The 17055-nt window shown below is 46.4% G+C and overlaps 1 protein-coding gene across 2 annotated transcripts in view; it reads left to right on the top strand.

Moving 5' to 3' along the window:
- Window positions 1-17055, top strand: part of AMMECR1 (AMMECR nuclear protein 1) — a 345797-nt gene that overhangs the window by 267313 nt on the left and 61429 nt on the right. The gene's annotated exons all lie outside the window — the stretch shown is intronic.

Raw genomic sequence — 17055 nt, forward strand, 5'->3', positions numbered from 1 at the left:
AAGTTGCCGTTTTCGCCTGTCAATCAGGCTGGTCAGGTCAGATGGGCGTGGCGACATCGCTGTTTCTTCCCCCAGATCTTGCATATCTTTCCGTTGGTGGCGTAGTGGGTTGCGCATGCCCATCTTCTGAATCCACTGGGCAGGAGAAGAAAAAGCACGCGATCGGCGCTATTTCCCTGGTGATCTGTGGGGGCGGCCATCTTCCTGAGGCCGCGCGTGTGCATATGGAGTCCTCTGCTGCCCGGGGCTTCAGGAAAATGGCTGCGGGATGCCGCGCGTGCCCAGATGGAGATCGCGGCGGCCATTTTCCTGAAGCCGAGTTCGTATCTCAACTTCAGGAAAATGGCCGCCGCGATCTCCATCTGCGCACGCGCGGCATCCCGCGGCCATTTTCCTGAAGCCCCGGGCAGCAGTTGACTCCATATGCGCACGCGCGGCCTCAGGAAGATGGCCGCCCCCACAGATCACCAGGGAAATAGCGCCGATCGCACGTTTTTTTCTTCTCCTGCCCAGTGGATTCAGAAAATGGGCATGCGCAAACCACTACGCCACCAACGGAAAGATATGCAAGATCTGGGGGAAGAAACAGCGATGTCGCCACGCCCATATGACCTGACCAGCCTGATTGACAGGCGAAAACGGCGACTTTGGTAAGTTATTTCGGCAGCATAGGTGGGGAATCAGGGTACACAAAATACACTACAGTAACGCACAGCTCAGGCCCTATTTAACAGTATTTTTATCTTGTACTGAAAAAATGGGGTGACAGGTTCCCTTTAAATACGGCTGATAGGAGCAGGGGCATAGAGAATCATTGGGCCGTGTGTTATGCGTATTTTACGGATGTATTTTCTGCGCTCATACGTCCGTAACACTCGCCAGTGTGACGCCAGCCAAATACTGGCTGTGGTAGTGGCACATGTACACCGCTCGCTCTACATTGTGGCATGTAACTGGCTACACCATAAACATGATAAAGCCAGGGAAATGGAGGGAGCAAAGAAAGCTTTAGGATTAGTAAGGTTATGTGCACACGTTGCAGATTGTATGCGTTTTTGCCGCATTTTTTCGCTGCGAAAACGCATACACAACACAGCCCACAGAATTCAATGGGATTCCGCAATGCTGTGCTAATGCTGCGTATTTTTCCGTGGCGAAATCACATCGTGGAAAAATATGCAGCATGCCCATTCTTTGTGCGGAATCGCGGCGATTCCGCACACCTAAGAATGTATTGATCCACTTACTTCCCGCATAGGGTCTAGGCCTACCATGCGGGAAGTACCGTAAGTGGATCATCTGCAGATGGTACCCAGGGTGGAGGCGAGGAGACTCTCCTCCAGGCCCTGGGAACCATATACCTGTAAAAAAGAAAAATAAATTAAAGTTATATTCTCACCTTCTGGCAGCCCCTGCAGCCTTTCTGCTCCTCGCGACGCCCCTGTTCCCAGTGATGCTTTGCGACAATGACCTGTGATGATGTAGCGGTCTCGCTACCATTTCGCTGCAAAATTTCCACGGCAATTCTGCAACTCCCTGCCGCAGGTATAACACATGCAGAATTGGCATTCGTATTCCCGCCAAACACTAGCATTTTGCAAGCGTAATTAGCTTGCAGAATGCTAGCGTTTTCCAAGCTATCTGTAGCATCGCTTGGAAAACTGACAGGTTGGTCACACTTGTCAAACAGTGTTTGACAAGTGTGAGCAACTTTTTACTATTGATGCAGCCTATGCAGCATCAATAGTAAAAAGATATCATGTTAAAAAAAATATAAAATCATGATATTCTCCCCTTCCGGCGTCCCCCGCAGCCTTTCCGCTCCTCGCGATGCTCCCGTTCCTCGCGATGCTCCCGTTCCCAGTAATGCCTCGCAACACTGACCCCAGATGACGAAGCATCACGAGACCACTACGTCATCGTAGGTCATTGTCGCAAAGCATCACTGGGAACGGGAGCATCGAGAGGAGCTGGAAGGCTGCGGGGACGCCGGAAAGTGAATATATAACTATTTTTTATTTTAATTCTTTAACAGGTATATGGTTCCCAGGGCCTGGAGGAGAGTCTCCTCCACCCTGGTTGCCAACCGCACATGATCCGCTTACTTCCCGCATGGTGAGCATAACCTCATACAGGAAGTAAGCAGATCAATGCATTCCTATGTGAAGAATGAGCGTGCTGTGTTTTTTTTTTTTCTGCGATTCCGCCGTGGAAAAATAGGCAGCATTAGCACAGCATTGCTGAATCCCATTGAATTCAATGTGCTGTGTTGTGTATGCGTTTTCGCCACAATTTTGCTGCAAAAACACTATCTGCAACATGTGCACATAGCCTAAAAGGATTTTTCACATTCAGTAAAGTGGACCCCCAATTATTCTATAATACATGAAATATCAGAGAAATGACTCGCCCTCTGATTTGTACCTAGGGAGGGGTGAGTACCTGCTCGCTTTATTGTAGGGTCCACTTTGCTAAAAGAGGAACACCCCTTTTAATATATAGCATGTTGCATTTTTCCTAGGCAAAATCAGCTGTCAAGATTCTTGAAATAGTTTAACCCCTTCTAGACAGATTTTCAGGTTTTGCTCTTTCATTTTCATCTTGTCACTAGGATTTTGATGCCCATGTGAGAGCAGTATGTTATAAGGATACCAGCTATGTATATCTTACTGGAATGCTTGCTGCACCTTTGTATCTGCTGTATATTTACCAGTTCTCTCAGGAAATAAACATTTTAGAAGTATCCTATTTAAAGTTTTTATATATTGTGTACTGCACATATGTGCACAGTTAGGCCATGTTCACACGATCCTTTTTTTCATGCGGAATTGCCGCGATTTTCCCGCTGCGGGTCCGCAGCTGTTTTCCATGCAGGGTACATTACATTGTACCCTATGGAAAACAGGAACTGCTGTGCCCACAATGCGGAAAATCAAAAAAAAACACGCGCTGAATAGCTGCGGGAAAAAAGAAGTACCATGTCACTTCTTTTTTCGGAGCCGCAGCGGTTCTGCACCCGTTGACCTCCATTGTGAGGTCAAACCCGCAGTAAAACCCGCAGATGAAAAAAATATCTGCGGGTTTTACTGCGGTTTGTGGTGCCGAACCGCTGCAGCAGGAAGTGCGGGGAAGCGGGCGGAAGTGCGTGGGCGGAGTGTGGCTGCCCCCCCGTGCTCCGATCCCGCCCCCCCGTGCTCCAATCCCACCGCCCCGTGCTCCGATGCCCCCCCCCCCCCAGTGCTCCGATGCCCCCCCGTGCCCTAATCTCCCCCCCTTATACTTACCCGGCGTCCTGGTGTCCGTCCGGCCGTCTTCTCCCTGGGCGCCGCCATCTTGCAAAATGGCGGGCGCAGTGCGCCCGCCGAATCTGCCGGCCGGCAGATTCGTTCCAAAGTGCATTTTGATCACTGAGATAGGTTATATCTCAGTGATCAAAATAAAAAAAAATAGTAAATGACACCCCCCCCCCCTTTGTCACCCCCATAGGTAGGGACAATAAAAAAAATTAAGAATTTTTTTTTTTTTTTTCCACTAAGGTTAGAATAGGGTTAGGGGTAGGGTTAGGGTATTTTCAGCCATTTTAACTGCATAGAAAACTGCATAAAAAAAAGATCAAAAAAAGGATCAAAAAACGCATCAAAAAAGGACAAAAAAAGGACCTGCGTTTTCTGCCAAGAGCTGCAGTTTTTTAAAAAAGTCCTGAAAAAAAAAGGATGGAAATCAGGAACGTGTGAACATACCCTTAGTGTCTGACTTGTTACCTGTTCTGTTTATGCAATATACGGTAATCCTCTTTGCCATTGCCTAACATAATTGACATCCAAGGTCTAGTCTCGCCACTGGCTGTATGGACACTTCTTTGGGACTATATATAAATGGGGTTAATGAGCTGAGCACATGCACTGCTCTAATTTCTCAATATAGTTTAGTCCTTGAACGCTCCCCTTGAGGGCTGTAATTGCAGGAAGGAAACCATTGAGCATGTGAGGGCAAATCTATAAAAGCAATATTTAAGGGTATGTGCACACTCTGAGGATTTTGCTGCGGACCTGCAGCGGATTGGCCGCTGCAGATTTGCAGCAGTTTTCCATGCATTTACAGTACAATGTAAACCTATGGAAAACAAAATCCGTAGTGCACATGCTGCGGAGAAAAACGCACGGGAACGTAGCGTTGTTTGTTCCGCAGTGTGTCAATTCTTTGTGTGGATTCCGCAGCGGTTTACACCTGCTCCATAATAGGAATCCGCAGGTGGAATCCGCACAAAAAACGCAAAAAAAAGCTGTAATTACGCAGTGCGGATTACCTACGGATTTACCAAAATCAGTCTGGAAGAATCTGCAGAGTAATCTGCAGAGTAATCCGCAGCGTGTGCACATAGCCTAATAAATTATACTAGATCTTCTAAAGTCATAAAGGGGTTATTTTCTACTAAAAAATTGTTGGTCTGTACTTAGAATAGCTCATTAATAAGGGGACTGGTCATTAATTTGGGGACCAGTCACTTGCTCAAAAAATTGAGTTGCTTTGTAAAACTCTGAGCTCTCCTAATTATGCTGCTCTTATCTGTTTTGCACTGTCATTCCATTGCAGAGATATTCACATTTGTTGCTTTTGAAGCACAAAATGTGAAATCTCTGCTTTGAGACCAACTGGGCATTTCTTCAGTTGACTTTGGATGTATGCTTTCATCCCTACCTCTCAGATCATTTTACAAATAGTGATCTGCTTCCTGAAGCGGTTTGAAAGGCACCTTGCTGCTCTAGTGCCTCAAGCTGTGCAGTGTCCCCATCAATGTTTTCTAGTGCATGGACATCCCCTTTAAATGTTAGAATTACAAGTATGCTGATTCATAGATCTATATATATATTTAGCCAACCTGGAGAGTAAGCTGTTTGCATGTGTATCCTGGTAACTCGTGTAAGGTTCCTGTTTTTATCACATTAACTAGTTGCATTTCCAAAGGCTGCTTAATGGTGACATGAAGGATTTTTCTCTTCTAACAAGTGGTTAATGAGTTGTGCATTCATGGACGATTGGTCTCCATAGCAGTTTCCTTGGCCGCACCCTTTGGTCCTATATTTCCAGCCAGTGTCATGTGATGACTGTACTGCTGGAGCTGTTATCTGAGATCATGGGAAACGCGCACTTGAGCTATGGCGCTGACGGAGACATCTGGCTCTGGTTATTACGGACATCAGTGCTGTATTGTAGACTTATAATTGAGCGCTAACACAGCTCATGTTCTGGGTGTGTTTGGTAATTGGCTCACAAGTTCTGTATGTGCCGAGTATGATTCTAGGTCCTGAGAATAATGGATGATTTGGGACTACCCTAAAGTCCGCACATCGGGGCTGCATCAGCATTGTCTAGCCAGAATACCTTTTAATCTATTAGAAGACTAGGCGTAAAAGTGCTCCTACATCTTCTACCTCCCCCATTAGTTATCTTTTTGAACAAGAATTAGATCAAGTTTTTATTTAGACTGCCTGATCCTCATCTCCCCAACATCTGCCAGGAGGCCGTACACTGGACTGGACTTCTAGATGCCTCATTCTCCAGGGCCATACGTCACTGCCAAAGCAGCCCGAATACAAATATTGTTGTAATATTGAAAACCAATGGCCACATATATCAATGAGGCTTTTACTCTGCTAATTAAGACCCTTGAATACCATTTGTGTTTTACCTATTGATTGCACGCGTGCTACTGCTATATGTAGATATGTAGTAATGGGCATCGCAGACCTCCCTATGCAGAAGTGAGCGGCACCTGAAAACCCTCACCACCAAGCCTGAAAATGGATGTGCTTTACCCCACATGCCCTCCAACATACCCGTGCTGCATTTTATTTTTAGCCCCACCATGTACCTGGTTGTGGCATACCATTCACAGTGCAGTGGTGCAGGCAGTCATGTGTGGCAGTGTTCCTCTTCCTAGCGGGGTGTAATGTTAGCGCTGCCCCGTCTTTTGTTCTGCGCCACATTTTGCATGACTCAGAAGGAGGTGCTCAGACCAGTAAGGACACTTGTTTGTGTTCTCCCACTGCTCCAGTCATATGAGGTCATGTCTGAGCAGCGGAGAGGTCGCCTCTGCCAGCAAGGCTGGGATTCTTTTCCTTTTCTTCCCTGAGACTGCAGTTCTGGCTTTTTTCTTTCTTTTTTTTTTTTTTTTCTCTTTTGTTCTTGAATTTTGCATCCTGGCCCCTAAAAGAAAAATCAGTTCTGTAGTTAGTGGCTTTAGGTTTGATTCTTCACTTGCTATTGCATGCGAGTTCATGGATGAAATACACCGTAGCTAGTTTTCATTAAGATAAGCAATGAGAACTCTGGCGATTCTCCATGGGAAAAACTATGCAAATTAGCTTGCTCCCGGAAATGAGAACCATCTCGCTAGTGCCACCTAGTTGAGGGTGTCTAATTTGGCTATTCTCCCCTGGCCATGTTGCAGTGCTTGCTTGCGGGGTAGCTATCTACAATAGGGACATGGCACTTGTTACATTTCTTATGGGAGAGCACAATTGGATTCTCTTATGTGACAAGTGTCTGTATCGTCCTGCCAGTGACTTACGTTTTAGTAGAGATTTGGTAAGTTGTGCTTTTTCTGCAGCATTTTTACACCATTAGGTAATTTAGGTTACTAGCATTTTTTTTTTTTTTCTTTGCATTAAAGGGAACCTGTCACCCCGTTTTTTGAGATTGAGCTATAAATACTGTTAAATAGGGCCTGCGCTGTGTGTTCCTATAGTGTATGTAGTGTACCCCGATTCCCCACCTATGCTGAGAAATAACTTACCAAAGTCGCCGTTTTCGCCTGTCAATCAGGCTGGTCAGGTCGGGAGGGCGTGGTGACATCGCTGGTTCTTCCTCAGCTTTGCGTTGGTGGCGTAGTGGTGAACAAGCAGCGCGCGATCTGCGCTGTAATCCCTTGCATCGGTGGGGGCGGCCATCTTCCTGGGGCCGCGCGTGCGCAGATCGAGTGCTCTGCTGCACGGGGCTTCAGGAAAATGGCCGCGGGATGCCGCGCGTGCGCATTAGAGATCGCGGCGGCCATTTTCCCAAAGCCGAGTTTGCATCTCGGCTTTGGGAAAATGGCCGCCGCGATCTCTAATGCCCACGCGCGGCATCCCGCAGCCATTTTCCTGAAGCCCCGTGCAGCAGAGCACTCGATCTGCGCACGCGCGGCCCCAGGAAGATGGCCGCCCCCACCGATGCAAGGGATTACAGCGCAGATCACACGCTGCTTGTTCACCACTACGCCACCAACGTAAAGCTGAGGAAGAACCAGCGATGTCACCACGCCCTCCCGACCTGACCAGCCTGATTGACAGGCGAAAACGGCGACTTTGGTAAGTAATTTCTCAGCATAGGTGGGGAATCGGGGTACACTACATACACTATAGGAACACACAGCGCAGGCCCTATTTAACAGTATTTATAGCTCAATCTCAAAAAACGGGGTGACAGGTTCCCTTTAAGTGCATTTTTATTTATTTTTTTACATAGCTGCTTTATTTCTGATACTCTGTATTTGGCTGTAACAAAGCTTTCTTCATGCAGTGTTATGGATTACATGCATTTTTAGTGTATATTTGCAGCAGAGTAATACCCCATGTTTTTTGCCTGCGGCCTATGCGCATCTAATGCAATTCCATGGAGAAAAATTTGCACATAAAACTGAATTTCAAACACGCACAGCAGGTCACCTTAAACTGCGTAAAAAAAACCAAAGTGGGCATGAGATTTCTAGAAGTCCCATCCACTTTGCTGGAACTATGTGATGCTGCAATATTTGGCGGAGCTAAATAGTCAAGAACTTACCACAAAACTCATCATGTGAACCTTACCTAGCACTGCGGTATTCTAATGTGCCACACAAATCCATTTAGTGGTTACACCAACTTTGCTGAAAAAGATTCTGCAGTCTTTTGGATCTGAGTATGGCTGACAGTCGGAGCAATGTTCTCCATCAGTCCCTTTTACGTTTCAGCATGAAAACACTGCTAATTAAGGGAGCCGGGATGAAGAATTTGCTGATCGTGGACATATTTTGCTATCTCTGCATGTCATCTGAAAGGGATGTTATGTATGGATGACTATCTATACAGTATTGTCACTCATTAAAATAGCACTCGGGGTTTATTTTTACTACATTCTGGTCTTCTAGTATTACCTTTATATACTTGTTCCTGAAAATTCATGATCTCCTCCTCACTTAGGTCATGTGAACCCATGGTAACCCCTAGGAATGACATGGCTTTGTTATTTTCAATGAGAAGGGGGCACCAATCAAGTATCCACAACTGCTTGTATCATGCAGTACCATGGCATGTACTACACACTTGCACACTGTGGGCTGCATATTTTCTCCTCAGGGAATATTAGTTGTTTACATAGCTATTTTCTTATTACTCTTGACTGCACAATCTGTTAGCTTACTTAGGGGCATATAGATAAGAGAACAGGCCGGGTCATCCCAGCATTCAGCGTTGGTACAGGCTCTAGACGCTGATGTATCTTGGGGTTTATAGCAGAGCATAATGGACAAAGAAGCAGAGTGAAATCTGAAATTCAGGATGGAGAAAGAAAAGAACACAGGGATTGGAGATGTATCACATTCTGCACTTTAGTGTATGTATTTCTATGCATAACAAGTTAGGGGTGCAGGAATGAAAATACAAGCTACAAAATAGTTGCCTGCTTCTGTGTCACATGCATATTACACTGTCTGATGAACCCACCAATATCAATGGATTCAGCTGACGCTCTTGTGTATGGGTGCAGCGGCCGACGGATCGTCAGCAGATAGATCAATCGGGCATGTCCGATTTCAGACTGATGGCATTCTTCTCCCAGAGATGTCGTCTCTGCCGGCACATTTCTCATAAACACAGCAGCTCTTGGATGAGCGAGCACTCCTGTATATGGGAGAGACAGCCAAGATAGTTGTCAGACGTTGCATCATTCGGCCAACAACTATCTATTGTGTATGGCCAGATTAATACGGAATAAGTACAATAGCAAGTAGCTAGAAGGAATGTCTGTGGACAAGAGCATTTTGGGTTGTTTTCATTTGATAAACTTGTCTGTGTCCTTCAAAACAACTAGGCCCATGAAAAAACAAGCCGTTGTGCGTCAGTTAACAAGGAAAAAAACAAAACGGAAAATTGCAAAAATGAAAATTGGCTATAATTGGAGGGGTTAAGACAGCGGTTCTAAGATCCTTTGTGCTTGGCTTGTTTATACTGAGACTGGACGGTAAATGACTCAGATGGGAGAGATTCCCTGCTATATAGCCTGAGAATTACAGCAGAGATGTAGAAGACGACACTGAGCGGCACGGCCCATTTGTAGCTTCACATCAGATTGTACTTGGCATAGGTGCCATGTCAGCTGGTGAAAGGCCAATAGCCATCACTTATCTGATGAGGCGGCCACGGTGCCATTGGACAATCCTCGCTGTATTACTCCATGCTGGTTACACAAATTGCAGATCAGGCTATATTTCTCCAGTCACCTTCCACGACAGTCACCTTGGAGGATGTCTCCCCGCCCTAATGGGGGACAGGAAACACAGAGGTTAAATAACCCTCCCCTTCCTGCTGTCTCCAGGGTTTTTTCCTGTCCCCCAGTAGGGCATGAAGAGGTCCTTCCAGGTGCTGCCGCGGCCAGCGAGCGGAGCCCTGAGAAAGCGTTACCGTGATGCCGGGCGTTCTGAGGTCGGAGGCTTCCCCTCTCCTCCTCCAGATGACTGCTCCCGTCTCCATGTGATGTGACTCGGGACCCCTTTCCCGCCTCTCCCACGCCTCTTTGAGAGGTAAAGCGGGGCGGTCAAGTGCAGCCGGGGTCCTCTCCGAGCTCCCCGGCGTCGTCCTCCCCTGCAGCTGCGCGCACGGAAGTGGGGTCGGCGTTCTTTTCCGGGTTCACTCTTCGGTGCCACGCTGATCGCGTGTGCGGTTTGTGGCCAGGGCCCGGCACCTCCAGCCCCTGGGTCGTTCCTTTGGATTCTCCCTACGGATCATGGGAGGAGGAGCACACAAACTACGCTGGACCTCGATCCCTATATCCTGGTCGTAAGCCTCCAGGTAAGGCGCAGTCTGTCTGGTGTGACTGGTGACAGGTTTGACCATGGACGGTGACAAACCTATTGCTGCATCTGCAGATCCCAGCGTTCACCCTCCAACCTTGAGTATCTGGGCTGGTCCTCTTCTATTTGGGCTAACACCTTATGGGTCACTTAGTATACCTTCTCTCTCTTTTAGGGAGAAAAGGTCTCTGCCCCAAAGGGCAAACCCAGCCGAAAATGTGGCGTTTGTGGTTCCAGGCTCCCTTCAGGCTATAAGAAGACCTTATGCCAACCCTGCATGGATGATATACAGTGGGGCAAAAAAGTATTTAGTCAGTCAGCAATAGTGCAAGTTCCACCACTTAAAAAGATGAGAGGCGTCTGTAATTTACATCATAGGTAGACCTCAACTATGGGAGACAAACTGAGAAAAAAAATCCAGAAAATCACATTGTCTTTTTAACATTTTTTTTTGCATATTATGGTGGAAAATAAGTATTTGGTCAGAAACAAACAATCAAGATTTCTGGCTCTCACAGACCTGTAACTTCTTCTTTAAAAGTCTCCTCTTTCCTCCACTCATTACCTGTAGTAATGGCACCTGTTTAAACTTGTTATCAGTATAAAAAGACACCTGTGCACACCCTCAAACAGTCTGACTCCAAACTCCACTATGGTGAAGACCAAAGAGCTGTCAAAGGACACCAGAAACAAAATTGTAGCCCTGCACCAGGCTGGGAAGACTGAATCTGCAATAGCCAACCAGCTTGGAGTGAAGAAATCAACAGTGGGAGCAATAATTAGAAAATGGAAGACATACAAGACCACTGATAATCTCCCTCGATCTGGGGCTCCACGCAAAATCCCACCCCGTGGGGTAAGAATGATCACAAGAACGGTGAGCAAAAATCCCAGAACCACGCGGGGGGACCTAGTGAATGAACTGCAGAGAGCTGGGACCAATGTAACAAGGCCTACCATAAGTAACACACTACGCCACCATGGACTCAGATCCTGCAGTACCAGACGTGTCCCACTGCTTAAGCCAGTACATGTCCGGGCCCGTCTGAAGTTTGCTAGAGAGCATTTGGATGATCCAGAGGAGTTTTGGGAGAATGTCCTATGGTCTGATGAAACCAAACTGGAACTGTTTGGTAGAAACACAACTTGTCGTGTTTGGAGGAAAAAGAATACTGAGTTGCATCCATCAAACACCATACCTACTGTAAAGCATGGTGGTGGAAACATCATGATTTGGGGCTGTTCCTCTGCAAAGGGGCCAGGACGACTGATCCGGGTACATGAAAGAATGAATGGGGCCATGTATCGTGAGATTTTGAGTGCAAACCTCCTTCCATCAGCAAGGGCATTGAAGATGAAACGTGGCTGGGTCTTTCAACATGACAATGATCCAAAGCACACCGCCAGGGCAACGAAGGAGTGGCTTCGTAAGAAGCATTTCAAGGTCCTGGAGTGGCCTAGCCAGTCTCCAGATCTCAACCCTATAGAAAACCTTTGGAGGGAGTTGAAAGTCCGTGTTGCCAAGCGAAAAGCCAAAGACATCACTGCTCTAGAGGAGATCTGCATGGAGGAATGGGCCAACATACCAACAGTGTGTGGCAACCTTGTGAAGACTTACAGAAAACGTTTGACCTCTGTCATTGCCAACAAAGGATATATTACAAAGTATTGAGATGAAATTTTGTTTCTGACCAAATACTTATTTTCCACCATAATATGCAAATAAAATGTTAAAAAAACAGACAATGTGATTTTCTGGATTTTTTTTTTTCTCAGTTTGTCTCCCATAGTTGAGGTCTACCTATGATGTAAATTACAGACGTCTATCATCTTAAGTGGTGGAACTTGCACTATTGCTGACTGACTAAATACTTTTTTGCCCCACTGTACTACGTGCCGAACAGCCCTCTCTCATGGATAATATAAAAACTCTCATCAAGCAGGAGGTGCAAACCTCTATGGCAGCCCTTTCCCAGCCTCCAGTGCCTCATCCCCCTCCCCCTAAAAAGAGGAAATTGGCACCGGCTGAATCTGACTCCGACTCAGGCAAAATTCATACTTCTGGGTCGGACGACATTTGGGAAAATGAGGGCTCCACATCCACCCCTATGCCTGACAATAAAAAATACTATTTTTCTTCCGAGGATATGGAAGAAGTTGTTTCCATAGTGAGGAATGCCATGGGGGTGGAGGAAGTCTAGGTAAAACATTCTATTCAAGATGAGATGTTTGGGGGGGCTGAAACCCAAGGGTAAAAAAGGGTTCCCAGTTCACGAGAATGTCCAGAACCTTATATTTCAGGAATGGTCTTCCCCAGAAAAGGGACTTGGCATTCCCTTGGAGTTAAAAAATCGCTTTCCCCTTGAAGGTGATAGCTCTATTTGGGAAATTCCTAGGGTAGACGTCCAAAATAACCAAGAAGACGTCCCTCCCCTTTGAGGATTCGTCCCAATTAAAAGATCCAATGGATTGAAAAATTGAGTCACCTGAAAAAAACCTGGGAAACATCTTCTAACCTGATTAAAGCTAATATAGCTTCTACTTGTGTCGCCATATCTTTCTCTGGCTCCGTAAATTAGAGGAACACCTCTCCCAGGGGACCTCTAGAGGAGATCCTTCACTCCCTTCCCCCTTCTCCAAAAAGCCATGGGCTTCTTAGCCGATGCCTCAGGAGAGTCAGTTCGGGTTGCAGCAAAATCCTTAGTCCTCTCTAATTCCGCTAGAAGGGCTCTTTGGTTAAAATCGGACATTACCTCTAAGACTAAACTCTGTGGCATCCCCTTCCAGGGACACCACGGATTTTGTCCAGTCTTGGATGATATCCTTGAGAAGGCTTCTGATAAGAAGTTGCTTCCTGAGCAGAAATTCACTAAGAAGCGTTTTTTTCGTCCCCCTCGTGAACAGCCCCAGATGGAAATCAGGGGAAAGGGTTAAACTGGAAGGTGGAGCTACCCTAAGGGAGTTAAAGGCAGGAACATCCTTGTCCCTCAACAACAGACCCCAGACAAACAGTGACTCTCCGGTGGGGGGCCAACTCTCAGACTTCCTTGCTCAATGGCAGTCCATATCCACAAACCAGTGGATCCTTCACCCCATACAGTTTGGGCTAAAGTTGGAATTTGAGAGTCTCTCTCCCCCCCCCCAGTGTGTGAGGATTACTCCGTCACAGCCTCCAGATGTCCAAAACTCCTTCCTTCCTACAGTTACAAGACCTCTTGCGAGAAAAAGTAATTTCTCGAGTACCCCATCAGGAGATAGGCAGAGGCCATTACTCTTGCCTCTAACTCATAAAAAAAAAAACACGTCTGGAAAATGCAGGGTCATCATAAACTTAAAACCCCTAAATCAGTTCATCAAATACCGGGGGTTCAAGATGGAGTTTAAGACGGCAATCCCTCTAATTGGAAAGAACTGGGTGATGGCTACAATAGACTTGAGGGACGCTTACTACCACGTTCCGATCCATCCGGATCACAGGAAGTTCCTCAGGTTCGCAGTCGCCCACAACCAAGAGATCACCCATTTCCAATTCAACACGCTACAACATTCAGAAATAAGGACATCCTTCCTTCCCGAGGATCGTCAACACGACCTTCGCTGGATGATCTCAAAATTCAAACAGCTGAGATCACCAACATTGAAGGAGTCCATGTCCATTCTGGGATCGCCGACCTCATGTATTCAGGCAGTATCTTGGGCTCAGGCACACCCGAACGCTCCAAACCCACGTCCTTCTATACTCTCGAAGGTACAACAACGTACTGTCCAGGAGAATTCCACTCCCCGGACATGTGAAATCGTCTCTCTCCAGGTGGCTGAATTGCAAGAACCTGTGGAGGGGGGTGAGCTGGGACCAGCTAAAGATTCTTTGTACAGATGCCAGCCGAAGGGGTTGGGGAGCTGTGGTGGAGGAAACATATTTTCAGGTGTTATGACCCCTTAACATAAGATCCAGATCTTCGAACCTGAGGGAGCTAAAGGCAGTGGAGGAAGCACTGATGGCTGCCTCACCTCTAATTCAAAATCATCACATTCGGATCTACTCTGACAACGTAATGACAGTAGCCTACCTTTGACATCAAGGGTGCACGAGATATGCCAGCCTAAAACTAGCCGTGGAAAGAATATTCTTCTGGGCAGAAAAACACCTGTTGTCTATCTCGGCAACACATCTTAGAGGCTCAGACAATACCCAAGCGGACTTATTAAGCAGGAAGGATGTCCATCCGGGAGAATGGTGCCTGAACCAAACGGTCTTCCTATCCCTCACTGCGAGATGGGGGAGCCCGGACGTAGATTTGTTTGCAAATGCTCAGAATGCAAAAACAAAAACTTTTTTTCTGTCTGGCCTATGGAGCTCGGGGGGGGTGGGGTGCCTTCCCAATGTCCCTGATCCCTTCCGCCCCAACATTGCTCAGATCCTGGACTTCCTCCAGAAATGGTTGGAGCTAGGTCTTTCCCTGAGCACTCTGAAAGTTCAGATTTCTGCTCTTAGTTCTTTTTTTGACCAAGACCTGGCGGGCCACCGCTGGATTAAACGATTTATAACTTCTGCAACTAAGATACGTCCTAGGCTCCCTAACCGGGTCCCTCCCTGGGACTTAAATTTAGTACTCAACAGTCTAACCCAGACTCCCTTTGAGCCCTTGTCCGCAATATCCTTCAAAACTCTGACTCTTAAGACGGTTTTTCTGGTGGCAATTACCACGGCTAGATGCATAGGAGAATTGCAGGCCCTGTCAATACAGGAACCCTACCTAACTATAAGCTCTGATAGTATAGTTCTGCGTTTTGATCCCTCCTTTGTTCCCAAGGTTGCCTCAGACTTCCATAGGGGTCAAGATATTGTGCTGCCCTCATTTTGCCCAAATCCTTCTAATGCGAAGGAAGAAACTTTCCACACTCTGGATGTCTGCAGAGTAGTACTCCGTTACCTGGAACATTGCAGGGATTGGAGGGTCGATCAGAATCTTTTTATTCAATTTTCAGGCCAAAATTAAGGTAAAAAGGCATCAAAAGGCACGATCGCAAACTGGATCAAACAGGCCATTTGTCCAGCGTACTCGATAAAAGATCTTCCTCCTCCTTCACTAAAGGCTCTCTCCACCCGGTCGGTCTCTAGATCCTGGGCAGCAAGAGGGAACGCTTCATCTGAGCAGATATGCGGAGCGGCTACTTGGTCTTCTGTACATACCTTCTCCAGACATTATAGACTGAGCTTTAACAGGGTTCTAATATTCGGCAGACGTGTTCTGCAAGCTGTGGTCCCTCCCTAAAGAAATTGGTGTTGGTATTTCTCCAATGTGACTGTCGTGGAAGGTGACTGGAGAAAATAGAATTAGTCTTACCGGTAATTCGGTTTCTAGGAACCTTCCACGACAGCACTAATTTCCCTCCCTATCTGATATTCCTATTGGATGGTTCCTGCTTTTTTGTGGTAACTATACATGCTTGTGTCCAGAAAAAAACACTGGAGACAGCAGGAAGAGGAGGGTTATTTAACAGCTTGTTGTTTCCTGTCCCCCATTAAGGTGGGGAGACATCCTCCAAGGTGACTGTCGTGGAAGGTTCCTAGAAACCGAATTACTGGTCAGACTAATTCTATTTTTAGTGACTGCTTCTGACTGTGCCGACTCTTGGGGTCCCAAAGATGATGCAGCTTTACTTTGGTCTTTATCGTGCTATGCCCCACATTACTCCCTTATAACACTACCCAGCCTATAATGGAAGAACTACACAAACAAGTAATCTGTCCAGTAAGGCTGCCTTTATACAGTGTAGTCAGTCCATTGGCTCATATTTTTTTTTTTTTAACACTTCATTTTGCAATTATTGTGACTTTCACATGAACGATCGTTACGACAGTTCATACAATGTGTACGAATATGGTTTCCTTGTTTTGGTGTAATCGATTTTCATGGATACTTTGAAGATTGGAATAACCTTTTAATGATGTGTGTAATTAGTGCTCGTACAAATAAGCAACTTTCCAATTTACTGTATGTTCAAAAGTGTGTTTTTGCCAATATATGGCGTATTGCCTAGGGGGTCGCCCACCTCTGGTCTGGTGGAGCGTGAACATTGTGATATAGCTGTAGCTCCGCAGACATATAGCCATGGCCATTATACTGATCATACCTGCTCGGTGGTGTACCTGATATACTATGAATGGTGAGTAGCCCTCTAACAGCTGAGCGGCTGTGGGGCTGACATCTTCACTGGTGAAAACCATGAAGCCTCATCGGCTATTGATGATGATCCTACACAGTTGAGTTTCCAGCTTCGTGTATGCTCTCCTGTCCACTATCCCACAATGCAGATGTGCCTCTTAAAGCGCAGACAGGCAGTGCTAGCGGCGGTAGCTGACATTATGGAGTCTTCCATGGTTAGAAGTATGTTGTGGTGAAATCGCGTTCCATTCTAGAAGTCCTGTTCGGTTTAGTCTTTGCCTCTTTATCTAGCATTTTACCTCGATTCACCTTTTATATTTAATATTATAAAAGGATTCGCTCGAGTGTTCACTGCTTCCTGCATTATTCAGGCAGCGCCCAACAAATATGCAGACTTGCTTGCAAAATGTCACTCCTCATTGTGTTGTGCGTCATTCATTAAACGCCAGTCTGTCGTGTAAGCAGCCATTTATATATCATTAAAACGATTGGCCAGAACATTAAAACCATTTGCTTGCCTGAAACCTCCTTGAGCCATTATTTCAGTTTTGCTAGGGGGGATATTCTGCGAGATGTCACTGCAGTTAGTGAGTATAACTACCATGAAGGGGACTATTTGGTTACAAGTTTTGGGTAGGTAGTGCCACAAATGTGAAGACCCTAGGTTTCTCAGCAAACCATTACCAACACATGAGTGCCCCAGCGTGCCTTGCCTCTTTCCACAATTCCTCCTGGTGCCATCTCTTCCCAAATAAGCTATGTTCATGTGATCCTGTCCGCAAGCTGTTCTCCAACCCC

Source organism: Ranitomeya imitator, chromosome 2 (assembly GCF_032444005.1).
Source record: "Ranitomeya imitator isolate aRanImi1 chromosome 2, aRanImi1.pri, whole genome shotgun sequence".
Lineage (NCBI taxonomy): Eukaryota > Metazoa > Chordata > Amphibia > Anura > Dendrobatidae > Ranitomeya > Ranitomeya imitator.